The following is a 17403-nucleotide window of genomic DNA, read 5'->3' as shown; positions in this document are numbered from 1 at the left end:
CATCATCAAGAAACCAGGTTTTCTGTTTTGTGTTTTTTCTCTCAGAAGCAGGGGGGAAAAAAGGAGTGTTTCCTCTCTTTATTAAGAAGAAAATTCTCCCAGCAGACATTCCTTCACATCTCACTGGCCAGAATTGTGTCACAGGCCTATGCCTGATCCAGTGACAGGCAAGGAGAATGGAATTTCCAGCGCTGATTTAGGCAAATCAAGATTCACTTCCTGGAGCTGGAAGATATGTAGCTTCCTCTGGAGCACGTGATTAGTGTTCTGTTGGCAAGGAAGAGCAAGCCATGGACTGTGTCTGCTAGGGGCAATCATGGTTAACTGCTTTCAAGTTTAAAAGCACCTTCAGCATTCTTCTTTTTTCTACTCCTCCATTCAAAATTGCACACAGTATTCAAGGCTCAACTCAAATGTCACCTTCCCCATGAGGTTTTCCCTTATACCTCCAGTCAGAACTTATTACTTCTCCCTAAGCTTTGTATCTCACACATAACACCTTTCACAGTTTGCTTTGGATTAACAAATCTGTCTCTGTCTCCCTTAATTCTGAATTCATTGAAAGGAAGGACCACATATGATTCGTGTTTATGTGCATAAGTCCAGGGACCAGCACATTTATTGCCTTTCCACACAAGTTGATCCCCATAAGACAGATTAGCCTTGAGGCCAGGGACCATTATTGTTGATTCATCACTGTATACCCAGCACCAAGTGCAGTGCCTCATGCAAATAGGTGCCCAACAGATATTTTGAATAAATAGTAGAATAATAATAACTACCAATTTCTGCTTCTGGTCAAGGTGGGTGAAGGAAGGGGCTGGATTTACCTTTCCATTTGAAACAAATAAACAACAAAAAAACCAGACAAAATATATGAAACAACAATTTTCAATGCGCTGGACACCAGCAGTGAAGGACATTGGAAATAAGCAAGGTGAGTCCTACAATTACCCCAGTTTACTTGCCTTCACGTATTTTCCAGGGCATGGTTCAGAGAGGGGAAACTAAGATGAAGCCTGGCAGATTCCCTGAGTTGAAAAGAGAAAGGTGAGGGTCCAGGGACCAAATCAGCCACATTTCTTAGGAGAGAGAACCAGAGAACACATAGCTGCACAAAGAGAGAACCCCAAAGATCAGGGAGAGGGTCCCCTTGAGTATTCAGTAGACTGCTGATCAGTGCATCCACGAGACTGAGGAATGAACCACCTGCAAGGGGGGGTTTAGAAGGAACAGTGAGTACCAGGAACAATGCCTGTTCCCAGCAGCCAGACGGGAAATTTAGTCCATGGGGCACTGGGTAAAGTGTGTACTCAGTAGGGTCTTGCCTCAGTGATGGGGAATAATTAGCCCTAAGCTGAGCACTAGTCCAGAAAATGTCCAACGAGCACAAAAGCAAGACTTGAAAAAAATCAAACCATTTCCAAGTAACTGAACTTCATCCCGGGAAAAAAGTTCAAGAAAAACTTACGGGAATGCAAAAACTATCCAGCACCCAACAAGGTAAAACTCACAATTACTAGCATCCAATCAGATACAAGACATGAAAGCATGACCCATAATGAAGAGAACAATCAGTCAATAAAAACTGGCCCAGAACCGACACAGATTGAAACCAAGTGGGGCCCTGTGGGGCTCCCAGGCATGGAGGTCTTTTTGTTCCCCATTTCTTGGAGGCAAGACTCCAGCCTCCGTGACCTCTCCTGGGTTCCAAAGGGCAGATTGGAACAGTTGCTAATCAAGGGAGGAGCAGCCGTGAAACCACCTAAGGCCAGGTTAAGGGGACCAGGGAAGCTCATCAACCACCTGAGATGCTGCACACACCTTAATCTTGTCAGCAACCCCACCCTTGGAGATGACCAGACCCAGTGTTGTGTTGAAACTTTGCAGAAGAAAGAAGAATGCAGGACTGTTACTGCCTTGATCCTTATCACATACTCCTGACCATGAGCCCCAACTATAAGACCTCTTTCTATTCCCCAGGGAGGGGGCCACAGTTCTTGAGGTGCTAGCCTACTGTGTTCCCTCTTTGCCTGGCAAAGAATAAAGCTATTCTTTCTCTTCCTCCAAAACTCTGTCTCCATATTTCGGTTCAACATCGGTGCACAGAGATCCAAGATTTTGGCATCAAGATGTTAGAATGAACAGAGAAGATTGAAACAGTTATAATTGTATTCAGTGTATCTAAAAGGTTCAGAGGAGACAAGGAAGACGCAAAAAAGACTCAAATTGTAAGTCCAGAGATTAAAAAATATTACCTGAGATGAAAAATACACTGCATGGATATAAAGAAAAACTATTGTTTTCATTTACATCACATACAATATTCTCTGAATACCACTACAGTATTTCACTTTTGACACTTCTGACCACCAGGTGTGTCTGGGGTTTTCCCCACACCACCAAGCAATTCTGCAGCACCACCTGAGTCCTACAGTTTAACTCAATTCTGACATACCTACTTGGAGATAGTGTCAGATCCCACAGATTAAGGGTTCAGTCCCACAAGACTGTCTCACCCCCAACTTCAGATGACAATTACAGGTCCAGGTTGCTACCTGTGCTTCTGACTGTCCATCTATAGGTTGAACCCCCTCCTTGGTCCAATTAATTTGCTAGAGCAGTTCACAGAACTCAAGGAGAACATTTTATTTACTGGATTATAAAAGGATGTAGCTCAAGGACAGCCAGATGGAAGAGATGCATAGAGCAAGGTATGTGGGAAGGGACTTGGAGTTTCCATGCTTTCCCTGGGCTTGCCATTCTCCCAGGACCTGGAGGTCTTTACCAGCCCAGAAGCTCACCAAACCCTGTCTTTTTGGGACTTATGGAGGCTTCACTACATAGGCATTCTTGATTAAATCATTGGCCATGAGTGATTAACTCAAGCTCCAGCCCCTCTCTCCTCCTTGGAGGCTAGAAGTTGGAGGATAGGCTGAAAGTTCCAATCCTATAATCGCACGGTTAGTTGCCCTGGCAATCAGCCCTCATCCTTAGGTGCTTTCCAACGGTCACTTTATTAACATAAACTCAGAGGTAGTTGAAAGGGGCTTGTTATGAATAACAAAGGACACCTTTATCATTCTTATCACTTAGCTCTGTGTCAAGAAGGAGACAAAGGCCAAATATATATTTCATAAAATAAATCACAATATCACAATGGCATTACAAAATATTAATGAACTTGAAGGCACAGCAATAGAAACTATCCTAAAAGAAATATACAGAGAAAAATGAATTTAAGAAATAAAAAGAAGGGGACTTCCCTGGTGGCGCAGTGGTTAAGAATCTGCCTGCCAATGCAGGAGACATAGGTTCGAGCCCTCTGGGAAGATCCCACATGCCTCGGAGCAGCTAAGCCCGTGCGCCACAACTACTGAGGCTGTGGTCTAGAACCTGCGAGCCACAACTACTGAAGCCCACATGCCTAGAGCCTGTGCTCCACAACAAGAGAAGCCACCGCAATGAGAAGCCCGCACACCACAACAAAGAGTAACCTCCGCTCGCCACAGCTAGAGAAAGCCGGCGCGCAGCAACGAAGACCCAACTCAGCCAAAAATAAATAAATAAATTTTAAAAAATAAATTAAAAAATAAAAAGAGAATCAGTGATATTTGGGACAACTTTAAGTGGCCTATGATATGAGTAATTTGAGTCTGTGAAGCAGAAACAGAAAAAAAAATTGGAAGAAATAATGACCAAAAGTTTTTAAACTTGATGAAAACTATAACCTGCAGATCCAAGAAGCTCAACAAACCCCAAGCACAAGAAGCATGAAGAAAACTCCATCGAGGCACATCGTAATCAAGGTGTTTACAACCAGTGATGAAGAGAAAATCTTAAAAGCAGCCAGAGAAAAAAAGTCATCTTAAACTTTTAAACTTAAAAGTATGTGATAAGGATCAAGGTAAAACCAGGGAGAGTCTGTAGCATTTGAACCATGAACCACTCCCTCTCGCTCCCCTTCCAGCTCAGTATGGCAGAAACTCCACTCCAGGTAGGCACAGCCAAGAACACAGGCTCTCCCACAGCTCCCAGTTGAGGGGTATGGTATTTTTCAGGAGGAACAGGCCATCAGCATTTCTCATCTCTCCTAACTATACATCATGGAAGCTAAATCCAGGCAAGTGCAGCTGAAAAGTTGGGTCTCTTCTTGCATGCACCCCTACTCATAAGGTAGAGCCTCTACTCAGCCGTAACATAGTATACCTTTATATCTTTAGTTAGTATATCTAAAGTAGATCCTGATGAATTAAAATGTATAATGTAAGCCCTAGGGCAAGGACTAAAGAAAAAACTAAAAAATGAATAGCGGAAAAAAATCATTAAAAAATCATTAAAGGAATGAAAATGTTACACTAGAAAACGTTCACTTAATGCAAAAGAAAGCTGTAAAGTAGGACTAGAGAAACAAAAAAGGCAGAAGGAAAACATTACCTGATAGAATTTGGCTCTAATGTAAAAATGAAAGTCACCAGAAATGGTAACTGAAAGGATGAATATATGATACTTTTCTTTTTTCTTTCTTTTTTTTTTTTAATTAATTAATTTATTTTTGACTGCGTTGGGTCTTTGCTGCTGGGTCGGGGGGGTGGGATTCTCTAGTTGCGGCGAGCGGAGGCTACTCTTTGTTGCCGTGTGCAGGCTTCTCATTGCAGTGGCTTCTCTTGTTACGGAGCACAGGCTCTAGGCACATGGGCTTCAGTAGTTGTAGCGCTCGGGCTTAGCTGTTCCGTGGCATGTGGGATCTTCCCGGACCAGAGCTTGAACCCATGTCCCCTACATTGGCAGGCAGATTCTTAACCACTGTACCACCAGGGAAGTCCCAAGATACTTTTCTTATATAATATTTTCTTACTATTTAAAACCTTAAAAAATATAATTGACTGCTCAAACAAAATGAATAACAATGTATTGTGGGGTTTATAACATATGCATAAGTAAAATGCATACTAACGATAGTATGAAGGCCATGGGGACAGAAATGGAAGACTGCTGTTTTAAGCTTCTTATATTATATATGAAGGGTGTAATATCACTTGACGACAAACTGATATATTGAAGATTGTGTGGTAAGGGTTAATTCCAGCAGGCTAGACTGAGTCCTTTTGCTAAAGTTTCTGCATAGCACTGACTCCTAATGAAACCATGAAACATACCCATTCATTGTGTTGTCTTGAAACCAAGGGTCTGCGGAATCTGGGCGGGGGTGGGGGTGGGAGGGGCGGATTTTTACCAGTTGTCAGCATTGTTTATTTGAGATTCCTGGAGGACTCTGCTGTTATGTAGCAAGAATATGCTTATAGGACCAGGCCGCGTGCCCTTTGGGGCTCATTAGTTCTGAGGTGTTCTGTATACATAACAGTGGCTCCTGACCCAAAAGATTAAGTGCATTTGGCTATGGCTTTTACGGAAAGGGGGACAACAGGAGATTCCTTCTGACTTTTCCAGACCCAGGACTGTGAGATAGCCTTAGTTTTGATACATGTCTTTACTTTAATGTTGTATGTTGTATCCTTTTCCTGTAGGTTTGTAAACATTGTTATTTTGGGTCCTGTGAGTCTTTAGCAATCAATTCTTTAACTTCAATTAGTAGTGTGAAAAAGTGTGCTTTAAACCCTAAACCCTAAAGCAACACAAAAATATCAAAGCAAAGAGTTAGCGTTAATGAGCCAACAGTGGTCACAGAATGGAATCATAAAAAGTACTCAATTAGTCCCAAAGCAGGCAGACAAAAGAGAAACAGGAGAACCCAGAACCGACAAGACAAATAGAAAACAAATAGCAAGATGATAAGACTCAAACCTCACCATGTTAATGATCACATTAAAGGTAATCATATAAACACCCCAGTTTAAAAGGCAGAGATTGTCAAATTGTGTAAAAAAGCAATACACAGCTATATGCTGCCGACAGAAAATGTACTTTAAATATAAAGACACAAATGAGCTTAATAGTAAAAGGATGGGAAAAAATAACATGCCGACATTAATCAAAGGAAAGTTGGAATGACTATATTTGTATCAGACAAAGCACATTTCAGAACAAAGAATATTGCCAAGAAAAAGTCATTTCATAATCACATAAGGGTCAATTAATCAAGAGAGCACAACAGTCCTAAATGTTGATACACCTAATGGCAGAGCTGCAAAATAAATGAAGCCAAAAAAGCATTACAAAGAAAAATAGACAAATACACAATTAGAGTCAGAGATTTTTTAAATGGTCCCTTAATAACTGATGGAACAAGTAGGCAGAAAATCGGCAAATAGTAGACTTGAATAGCACTAACTATGCTTGAGCTGATTGACTTTTTAGAAAATTCTACACAATGACAGCAGAATACACATTATTCTCAAGTGCACAAAATTTGCCAAGTTAGAACATCTTCTGGCCTATAAAATGTCTCAATAAATTTAAATGGATTCAAGTAATATAAAGTATTGTTCTTGGGATGGATGGGCCTGTTACTACCAACTGTTGGATTTCACAGTCAAAGCAAAACTAGTCAGTCAAAAGACTAACTTCAGGCAGTCATAAACTAGCCTGCCTTGGGACTCCCAGTTTCAACTCCAACAAGAAAAGAGCTTAGAGGTTGTCACTCCTGACCTCACAACAAGAAAGAAGCTGAAAAGCAGGGACTTTTCTTGGACCCACCAGAAAACTGAGGTTGCAGGGCAAACCACCACCATGAAATCTGGAGAGACAAGTAAATGCAGCGAAACGAGGGTCAAGACCAGCTGACCTGGGGGAGAAGCTGCTGGAACCAAAACCTTGATGAGTTGCTGAGGCTGTGTGTGGACTAAAGGGAGACGGGGACTGCCCTGGGGGCTATAGTCTTTTTTTTTTTTTTTTTAGATGTTGGGGGTAGGAGTTTATTAATTAATTAATTTATTTTTGCTGTGTTGGGTCTGAGTTTCTGTGCGAGGGCTTTCTCTAGTTGTGGCAAGCGGGGGGCCACTCTTCTCTTCATCGCGGTGCGCAGGCCTCTCACTATCGCGGCCTCTCTTGTTGCGGAGCACAGGCTCCAGACGCGCAGGCTCAGTAGTTGTGGCTCACGGGCCTAGCTGCTCCACGGCATGTGGGATCCTCCCAGACCAGGGCTCGAACCCATGTCCCCTGCGTTAGCAGACAGATTCTCTACCACTGCGCCACCAGGGAAGCCTGGGGCTATAGTCTTGAGAGCAGGGGGTCAGACGTTTTATGGTTTTACCTCCAAGAATCCCACCAGGTTCTCATGGTAAGTGCCAAGAAAAAAATCACCTATGTCTCTGGCAGGTAAACAAGGAAAGTAACCATTCTGAAATATGCCCAGAATGTTCTCCATTACACAGGACTACTCTCTAGTGGGAAAGTCTTTTCAGAGCCTTATCTCACCTGGGAGAAGAGCAGTTTCCTGTCTCCAGCCTCCTCTACCTTTCTTGTAACAACTAAGGGAGAAGGGGTAGCAAAGAAACATTTGTAAGGGGATGCAAACCCATAGGAAGACTGAAATTTAATCATAAGTTTATATAACACTTCCCTTACCCCACCCTTTACCACCATATTAACAGGGCTCCTGTATAATAAGTGGATTGTAGCTGAAAGAACTGTAAGACTCAGACTCTATTTAAGAAGGAGTTCTCATCAAAAAACCTAGAAACAATAAATGCTGGAGAGGGTGTGGAGAAAAGTCAACACTCTTGCACTGCTGGTGGGAATGTGAATTGGTTCAGCCACTATGGAGAACAGTATGGAGGTTCCTTAAAAAACTACAAATAGAACTACCATATGACCCAGCAATCCCACTACTGGGCATATACCCTGAGAAAACCATAATTCAAAAAGAGTCATGTACCAAAATGTTCACTGCAGCTCTATTTACAATAGCCTGGAGATGGAAACAACCTAAGTGCCCATCAACGGATGAATGGATAAAGAAGATGTGGCACATATATACAATGGAATATTACTCAGCCATAAAAAGAAACGAAATTGAGCTATTTGTAATGAGGTGGATAGACCTAGAGTCTGTCATACAGAGTGAAGTAAGTCAGAAAGAGAAAGACAAATACCGTATGCTAACACATATATATGGAATTTAAGAAAAAAAAATGTCATGAAGAACCTAGGGGTAAGACAGGAATAAAGACACAGACCTACTAGAGAACGGACTTGAGGATATGGGGAGGGGGAAGGGTAAGCTGTGACAAAGCGAGAGAGAGGCATGGACATATATACACTACCAAAAGTAAGGTAGATATCTAGTGGGAAGCAGCCGCATAGCACAGGGAGATCAGCTTGGTGCTTTGTGACCGCCTGGAGGGGTGGGATAGGGAGGGTGGGAGGGAGGGAGATGCAAGAGATATGGGAACATATGTATATGTATAACTGATTCACTTTGTTATAAAGCAGAAACTAACACACCATTGTAAAGCAATTATACCCCAATAAAGATGTTTAAAAAAAAAAAAAAAAAAGAAGGAGTTCTTAGGGAAACCCAAAGACAACAGAGGAGATAAAAACAAGGACCCTAGAGAAATTTGAGGCCCTTGGCACTTACAGTTACAGCAAACATGAAACACAACTCAACTGCTGGCCAGATTTACATAAAAGTTCACTAAATGTTTTTTTACCTTAGTTATTATTACCTAATAGGTCATGTCTGCCTTTCAACGAAAAAATTACAAGACATGACGAAAGGGAAGAACAAACACAGTCTGAAGAGGCAAAGCAAGGATGAGAACAGGGTTTAGATATGATGCAGGGCGTTTAAAATAACTATGACTGGGCTTCCCTGGTGGCACAGTGGTTGAGAGTCCGCCTGCCGATGCAGGGGACACGGGTTCGTGCCCCGGTCTGGGAAGATCCCACATGCCGCGGAGCGGCTGGGCCCGTGAGCCATGGCCGCTGAGCCTGTGCGTCTGGAGCCTGTGCTCCACAGCGGGAGAGGCCACAACAGTGAGAAGCCTGCGTACCACAAAAAAAAAAAAAAAAACCAAAAAAAAAAAAAAAAACAACTATGACTAATATGTTAAAGTCTCTAGTTGAAAAAGTAGACAACATGCAAGAAGAGTGGGTAATAATGGCAGAGAGATGGAAACCTCCAAAAGGAAATGATAAAATACTGGGGAGTTCCTGTAAGACTCTGGGCACACAGGATCAGAGAAAAAAGGATGCTCTATGTGGACAGCTCATTCCCAAGAAGGTACTGGACCACTGATGTGGGGCTCCTTGGGCAGCAGTAGATAGTGAGAGGCCTGGAGTGCTACCTAGTGGCTCCTTCTCCACATAGCAGAACACATCAGAGTGAAGAAGTTTCTCCTAACATCGTGATTTTGAAAGGTATGATTGGCTATAGCGCGAAGGGTATTTTAAAAGGCAGGAAGATGAGTTAGGAAACTCTTGCCACTGTAACAAAGATCACAACTTTGGCATCTTAAATCCAATTATTTTATCCCTGGTGCTATGGACTGAACTGTGTGCCACCTCCTCAACATCCCTGAAATTCATATGTTGAAGTCCTAACTTCCAATGTGACTATATTTGAAGATAGGGTCTTTAGGAGGTCATTAAGATTAAGTAAGGTTTTAAGGGTGGGGCCCTAATTCAATAGGATTGGTGGCATCATAATAAGAAGAGACCTCCTCCATCCCCACCCCTGCATGCACCTGGCCCTGGAAAGGCCATACTAGGATATAGTGAGAAAGTGGTGATCTGCAAGCCAAGAAGAGAGTTCTCACCAAAACCCAACCATCCTGGCCCTCTGATCCTGGACCTTCCTGTATCCAGAACCATGAGAAAATTAATTTCTGTTATTGAAGGCACCCAGCTTGTGGTAGTCTGCCATGGCAGCCAGAGCAGACTAATACATCTGGTAATTATATTTCATGGTACACCTAGGTTGTGTGTAGATGAAGACGATACCAGTCGAAAAACAGAGCCTAAAAATACAGGAAAGAGCAGGTAACTGATGAAGAAAAGTCTTAGATTGGCAAGGCCCTTTGGAAATTAGATGAAATCTAGAGACTCTCACCTAGAAACTGACAAAAAGACCAAATTCCGCATTAATTTCAAAAGATTCATGGATCATGTGGAGTGCCTCTTGGACTCCACATGATCCCCTGACACTCATTTACAGAACCTCTGTCCTAGGGGAGTTCTAGGGTGGGCTGAGACCAAGAGCTTTGAAGGGAGCTGCTGTTGCTGGGCGGGGTGGGGGTGGGGGTGTGATAACAGGAAACCAGGAGGGTGGAGACATTTGGAGGAGGAGGAAGGGCAGTTGCTGGACCTCACATGTTAGGAGTCAGGGAGGGTCTCCATGGAGTGTGAGGTGCTGTGGAATGAAAAGGATGGAAAAGGTTAAGATCAAACTCACATTAGGGAAAAGGATGAGGACATAAGTAGGAATGAGGAAAGGAAATCCTGTGTCTTAAGCACAGCCAGCTGGGATCAGATTATATACGATTGCTGTAGAGTCCATCAGCCTGGTGTATAATTTTCACCAGCTTTATCTGGAGGATTTTAGCAACAGCAGCAGTAATGGCAGAAAAAAAATGGATTTGGTGTTTACTGAAAATTGACGATTGGCTGGGAAAGTACAGGGATAGATTTGCTATAAACTAGGAATTATTTAAAATGAAGGCCTACCTGCCAAATGTTAGATAAGGAAGGAAACAAAGAAAGAAAAAAGGAAGGAGAGAGAGAGAGGGCACTCCGTGAGTGATTGGGAGGGAAAGGAGAGGGGGCGGGGGAGGGAGAAAGGAAGGAAAGAAGGAAGGAAGGAAGGAAAGAAGGAAGGAAGGAAAGATGGAAGGAAGAAAAATAAAGAAATAAAGAAAGTCCTTTTAGCCTTTGGAAGGATTAGAACATTAGGTAACCTTGGCCTGCCCTGGGGCATTGAATTTCTTATTCTGAATGTATGACATTTGACACTCTGTTAGTAGGAACTTAGAAAAGGATCTCTTTTCTTTGTCCACGGCATGTAACTAAGCCCTGTAGGTAGGAAGGTTCTGGAGGTGCTCTACTCTGTTCCCAGTTTCCCCAACTGGGAGGGACCTCTAAGGCTTCCCTGGCTCTAATGGTGGGCTGGGAAGACTGGGCTGGTGTGAAGCCACGTCCACCCACAGAGCTTTTCTTTTCAGGTTTGCTGGTAGGATTGGACAGGTGTATTCTGCTACCTGCAGTCCTTAGTGAGTCTTGGAAGATGTTATGTTTCCATGTTGCCTGCAAGGATGCTGCAGGAATAACTACCGGTGCCCTTCTCTGCAAAGGGTACTTGAAAAACCTTCAGGTGGTCACCGATAAGCCAAAGGATAATCAAACAAAATGTACTCTATGGCAAAGATTTTTTCTCCCTTTTGAACAATTATACTAGTGACATAAAATGAAAAGTACCCCAAGTCCTATCACCCAGAGATAACCATGTCAGCATCTTGTCGTATATTAGAACTGACACTTCCATAAGCAGATGTAGAAATGTATGTTTTATGAAAATGGAGTCGTATTATACACATTGTTTTTCAATCTTCTCTCCCTTCTGCAATTTATCAGTTTAGTGTGAACATTTCAGGTCAGTTTACAGTCAGCCCTTTGTATCTGTGTCTACAGATTCAACCAACTGGGGACTGAAAAATACTTTAAAACATTTTTTTTAGAAAATTCCAAAAAGCAAAACTTGAATTTGCCATGTGCCAGCTACTATTTACATAGCATTTACATTGTATAGTTATTATAAGTAATCTAGAGATGATTTAAAGTATACAGGAGAGCGTGTGTAGGTTATATGCAAATACTACTCTATATTATATAAAGGACTTGAACATTATCGGATTTTGATATCTCCAGGCAGGTTTGGGAACCAATCCCCCCACCGATACTGAGGGATGACTGTATATCTACACAGCGTTCTTAAAGGCTGCATGGCATTGCACCATTCTTCAATTGTTGAGTCTTTTAACTGCAGTGTATCGGATATCCATTGACAAAATAATGCTATGTAGTGAGAAAACCACAAAATCTCAGTGGCATACAAAAATAAACATTTGTTTAGTTTACAAGTTTGCAGGGGTTCAGCTGATCTGGGCCAGCTTGGCTGCTGTCTGCTGGGCTCGCTTCCGTCCCTGCAGTCAGCTGTGGTTGGCTGAGCCCATTCTGACTTGCTCATATGTCTGGGACTGACTGGTTATCAGCTCCTCTAGGATGGTCCCAACTGGGAAAACTAGGGCAATTCCACTAAGTGCCAAGTGAGTTATCCTCCAGGAAGCTGGAGAATTCTGGAAGAGGCCCCAGTTGGGGGCAGCGGTCCATTTCGAGTTCACATTAGACATGCTAAATTGGATAACTTTGGGATATTCAAGGGGAGGTTTTGAGAAGTTGGGGTATGCCGTTCAGAGGACAAGTTTGGGCTGGAGTTATTAATATTTTAGTCTTATGCATTTTAGGTATTAATTGAAATTATAGATCTGAATGAAATGTCTTTGGGAGAGAAGAGATCTAGGAGAGAGGAGACTTAGAGCCAGGCCTGGAGGACTGGGGCAGAGGAAGAGGAGGCCTGTGTATACCACCGAGACACTCTTGTCAGAGAGGTAGAAAGAGAACAGAAAAATGATGTGTTATGGGAGCAAAAAAGTGGATAGTTGACAAGGCTCTGATAATTGTTGAAAAGTCAAAGAAGTATGACAGTTAGTCTCCAAAAGGGCGGTTGGAACCTAGAGGAGGAGGGAATTCTCATTGGGCAGCCTCTAAATCTTCAGAGATAAGGAGCAAGGTCAAATGCTACAAGATGATGGGATTGGTAATCAGGAAATTGTAGTTGGAAGCGAACTAGTAGTTGGAAGAGATTTGACAAAGTTATTCAGGTGGGTGGGGAGTGAATTTAGTGGGGGAACAGAGTGGAATTGCAAGGAAGTTTAGAATAAAACAATAGACCAGAGACCTTTAGCTGGATAAGGAGAACAATGGAAGGAAAATTCTAATGGGTTGGGAGGAAAGAGAAGTCTTGCTAATCTGGCTGTACTGGTGGTGTTGAAGAATGAACCTACCTCCAAGGATGTGGTCTCAGGAAGTGCAGAATAGGGAGCCTGCACCTGCATGTTTAAAGAGTCCAGGTGATTCTGATGCAGGTGGTTCTAGGGCCACCATTTGAGAAACGCTGCCCTAGGGGCTGGAAAGGGAGCGAAGCTGGCTTGGGGCAGGAAGCCTGTCATGTTCCAATGGGGAAGCCTGCTGGATGGGAGTATTTTTGTTGTTCCAGGGGGCTCTGTAGCTTCCTTGGCCTGAGGGATTACAATTTGACGGCCCAGTTTGTCCAGTAGGACACCCTTCCCAGAGTCCTGGGAGGGGCTCAAACCCAAAGGTGGGTGGCCTTCGAAGTAACCCTGTCTGTGCTTGCCCCAGGGGCTTCTCATCCAGGGACTGTCAAGACTGGTGGTTTTGTTGTTTGTTTGTTTTTGCAACTTTTGATTCCAGAAATAAAAATGGGCTTTCAAAATCAACCGACCAACCAATCAACACTGTTGAAGTTGGCACATTTGGTCTAATTGTTTTCCTTTTCATTTAGACTTATTTCCTACCAAGTGTGAGGTAGCGTTTTCAAGTAAATCTTTGGTAATTCCTAGGCATCAAGCAATTGCCTTCATTTCCCAATGGTACATACTAAAGTGGGCTCATTTAGAGAGAGAACAGGAATAGCAGTTTTTATAGCTTAAGGCCTTGAAAGAAAATTGCTTTTTTTCCTGACAATCATAATCCACTCATGCTTTCAAAATGCATTTCCAAATCAAAAGGACTCTGAGAGTCTGGAATGTGCTAGAAGGATGTAATAGTCTGGAATGTGCTAGAAGGATGTAATAAGACATATTTTATTAGCTGGTTTATCTATAATCTAGATAACCTTACCTTTTGTTTCTCTTCTCTCGAAACTTCCTCAGCCGCAGACTCTATGTGTTGCCTGGATGTCAAAGAATTAAGCCTGTCTTGAATGAACAGAACAGGGGTACAGAGAGAAGTGCTTTCTTTTTTCCTGGTCTCCACTGTGACTCTCTGATTTGAATTTGCAGTGGCAGAACGAAGGAAAGGTGAATGCTCCCAGAGGGGAGCGTGGCATGAATAAAGGCCTGGAGGCCGGCACATCACGGGGCTGCTCTCTGGACAGCCAGATTGAAGCAGAGTGGAAACGGGGCTGGTTTGGTATAGGGAGCTGGATTAAGGAAGCTGAGCGGGGTGGGGGGTGGGGCAGTTTGAATGATGCCTGGGGAAATCCTGAGCCATTTAAATGAGCCATTTAAATCTGACAGATAAATTGGTGTTTTAAGAAGATTTACCAGGCAGTGATGTGCAGGATGAGGTAGAGTGGGTGGGGACAGAGTGTGTGTGCATGGGGGGTGGGAGGGGTGATGGAAGAGAGGGGAGAATGAAGCTAGGAGATGAAAGTTTCTGCTTTGAGTCAACACTTAACTGAGCATCTACTGTGTACCTTGTCTGGTGCCAGACATCACCTTCAAGTGTGCTCTCTCTCTCTCGGTTCATAGAGCTAGCATCTGCCCTTTTGTCCAGGTAGGAACCTGGACAAATGGTGTCCTTGACACCTTGCTTGTCTTTTCTCCCCAGGCTGTCAAGTTGCCCCATCAACTCCACGCCTGTCACATCCTCCTCTTCTCCCTCATCCCCACTCCCTCTATCCCACTTCAGCCACTGCCATCTCTCCCTGATTAATGGCCTCCCTGTCTCCAGTCTCCCCTCGGACTCCTTCTCTATCTGGCTGCTGCTGGCAGCGAGGACGGCCTTCCTGAAGCACATTGAATCAGGCCATGTCCCCCAGCAGAAACCCTGCAGTGGGCTCCCCCATTGCCTTCAAGGGAAAAGTCCAAACTCCTCAGTAGTGCCAGGAGGCCCTTGGTATGTTGGTCTTGCTTAGTTCACCCTCCTTCCCAGGGCTCGTGCCTCTCCCACCTTGAGGCTCGGGGTATGGCCAAGCAAAAATGCTGTCAGTAATCCTAAGAGGTCATGTTCTCTCTTCTCCCTTGCGGTGATAACATCCTCCATTCTACCCCTCCCCTCTGACTCATGCTTCAGAATACATTCAGTGATCCCTTCCTTCCAGCTCTTTCTGGCCCACAGGTACCTCCTGGGTGCTTTCAAAGAACTGTTTCTATTGCTGTCCTAGAGCATATCATAACACATTGTCACTGGCAGTTCTCTCCTTGGCATATGAGCTTCAAGAGGCATCTTTCAGGGGCTGCATCTTCCTCTTCATCCAGCACCCTCCTGACACATAAAAGGTGCTTAGTAAGTATTCAACAAATGGGAATGGATGAATTTACGAGAACCTGGGTGGCAGGGGTGGGGAGGGACTGTTGGTTACATTTTACAGATAAAGAAATTCAGGATCAGGGATTGATTTAAGAATTTGGGGACTTCCCTGGTGGCACAATGGTTAAGACTTCATGCTCCCAATGCAGGGGGCCGCGGTTCGATTCCCGGTCAGGGAACTAGATCCCACGTGCATGCCACAAGCAAGAGTTTGCAGGCCACAAGTAAGGACCCGACAAGCTGCAACTAAGGAGCCTGCCTGCTGCAACTAAGACCCAGACCCGGTGCAACCAAATAAATAAATAAATATAAATAATAAAAAAAGAATTTGTCCAAGTCTTCTCAGCTTTGCAGCCCAGAATCCACTTCAGGGTTGCTGATTTATTGTTTAGAGTTTTTTCTTCTTCCTTGCAGTCACAAAATGGAAATCATCAAGGAAAAGAGCTCTATATAGCGCCTTCAATTCTGGCTGATGGTTCAGAAAGCTACCAGTAGGGCCACTTCAGGAATGAGTGTAACAATAGATGAAAAGGCTTTGCTATATTAGTAAGGGATTTCATAAACTGCAGTATTATTAGGTTTGGAGATTACAAAAGGCTAGGAGTCCAAATGAACCATTTTCCAACATAACTTGAACATTTATTTCACTGGAAATTATTCAAAACACAAATCCTTCCTGTTTCTGAAAGCCGAAGGATTGGTTGCATGTGTTCATTGCTGTTTTTTTTTTTTTCCCTCTCTTCACTCCAATAAATGTTCTTTGCCTATCGTTTTTGTTGTTCTATGTTGTTTTTGTTTTGTTTTTTGCAATACACGGGCCTCTCACTGTTGAAGCCTCTCCCGTTGCGGAGCACAGGCTCCGGACGCGCAGGCTCAGCGGCCATGGCTCACGGGCCCAGCCGCTCCGCGGCACGTGGGATCTTCCCGGACTGGGGCACGAACCCGTATCCCCTGCATCGGCAGGTGGACTCTCAACCACTGCGCCACCAGGGAAGCCCCAAGGTTGTTGGTTTTTTTTTTTTTTGATTGACTGGGAAAACCACATTGCAGAATGATAGATATTGTTCATTTAACTCCAGCATTTACTTTTCCCCTCAACCAGAGTTCTGTTCACGATTGATCAGACTTCTCCCCCATTTAGCACCCATGTAAAACATTGCAAAAGATTGGGTCTGCAGCTCGGATAACATGTTTGCAGCAATCTGTTCAAGCCGCAGCAGGCGTGCCGAGTGGCATGGAAGCTCTTAATGAAACATTGGCGGACATTAGGGTTTTATGGACTGGAAAACAGTACAAATGAAAGTACTTTGCTTACTGTTTATCTTTTTAGAACATTTTTATTTTCTAAACCTAGCAATGTTCATCTTTTTCATCTGGCACTTTAGTTTGGTTCTTTACATATTGATTTTCCTGTTCAGTGGCATTCTCTATTGAAGTCGGAGCACCCAGGTGTGCTGTCTGAATGAGTGCTGGCTGGGGGTGCAGTGTTGGGGGCATTCTCTGCCCTGAGACTTCTCAACTCAAGGGCTGGGAGAGAGTAAGTCTCACTGTATAAAAAGATTACTACACCTCTTCCCCTGTGTGGTTTCCCCTTGAACCAGGTGGGTTGACCTTTTTTATTAGTTTCCTCTCAAAATTTATGTGCAAATCTTACAGCAAAAGTAGCATTCTCTTCTTAAATTTTATGAGGAAGTATAATAGACAGGGTCCCAGCAGGAAACAAAATCCATCAGAAATGATTTGTCCAGGAGTCAGCAATTTTTTTCTGTGAAGGGCCGGAAAGTAAATAGTTTTGGTTTTCAGGTCACATACCATCTCTGTCACAACTGGCCACAGACGGCACCTAAATGATGGGCCATGGGTGGGGCTGTGGTCCAGTAAAACTGTCTTTACAAAAAGAGACTGGGAGGGGGTCTGGGAGGGGTAATTTGGCTTGTGGGCCAAAGTTTGTTGACTCCTGATTTAGATAAAAAGACTTTAAGGGACAATGTGCAGATACGTGCGCAGGGTCGGGGGAACAAACAAGGGGCATTGAGGTATGAGACTATAGCATCAGGAAGCTGTTACTCCCTCAAAGGCTGGAGGGGCAGAGGGAGGAGATGGTGTGAGTGG

Source organism: Monodon monoceros, unplaced genomic scaffold, assembly GCF_005190385.1.
Source record: "Monodon monoceros isolate NGI ecotype Baffin Bay Population unplaced genomic scaffold, NGI_Narwhal_1 Super_Scaffold_7, whole genome shotgun sequence".
NCBI classification, from domain to species: domain Eukaryota; kingdom Metazoa; phylum Chordata; class Mammalia; order Artiodactyla; family Monodontidae; genus Monodon; species Monodon monoceros.
This window is presented reverse-complemented; position numbering follows the sequence as displayed.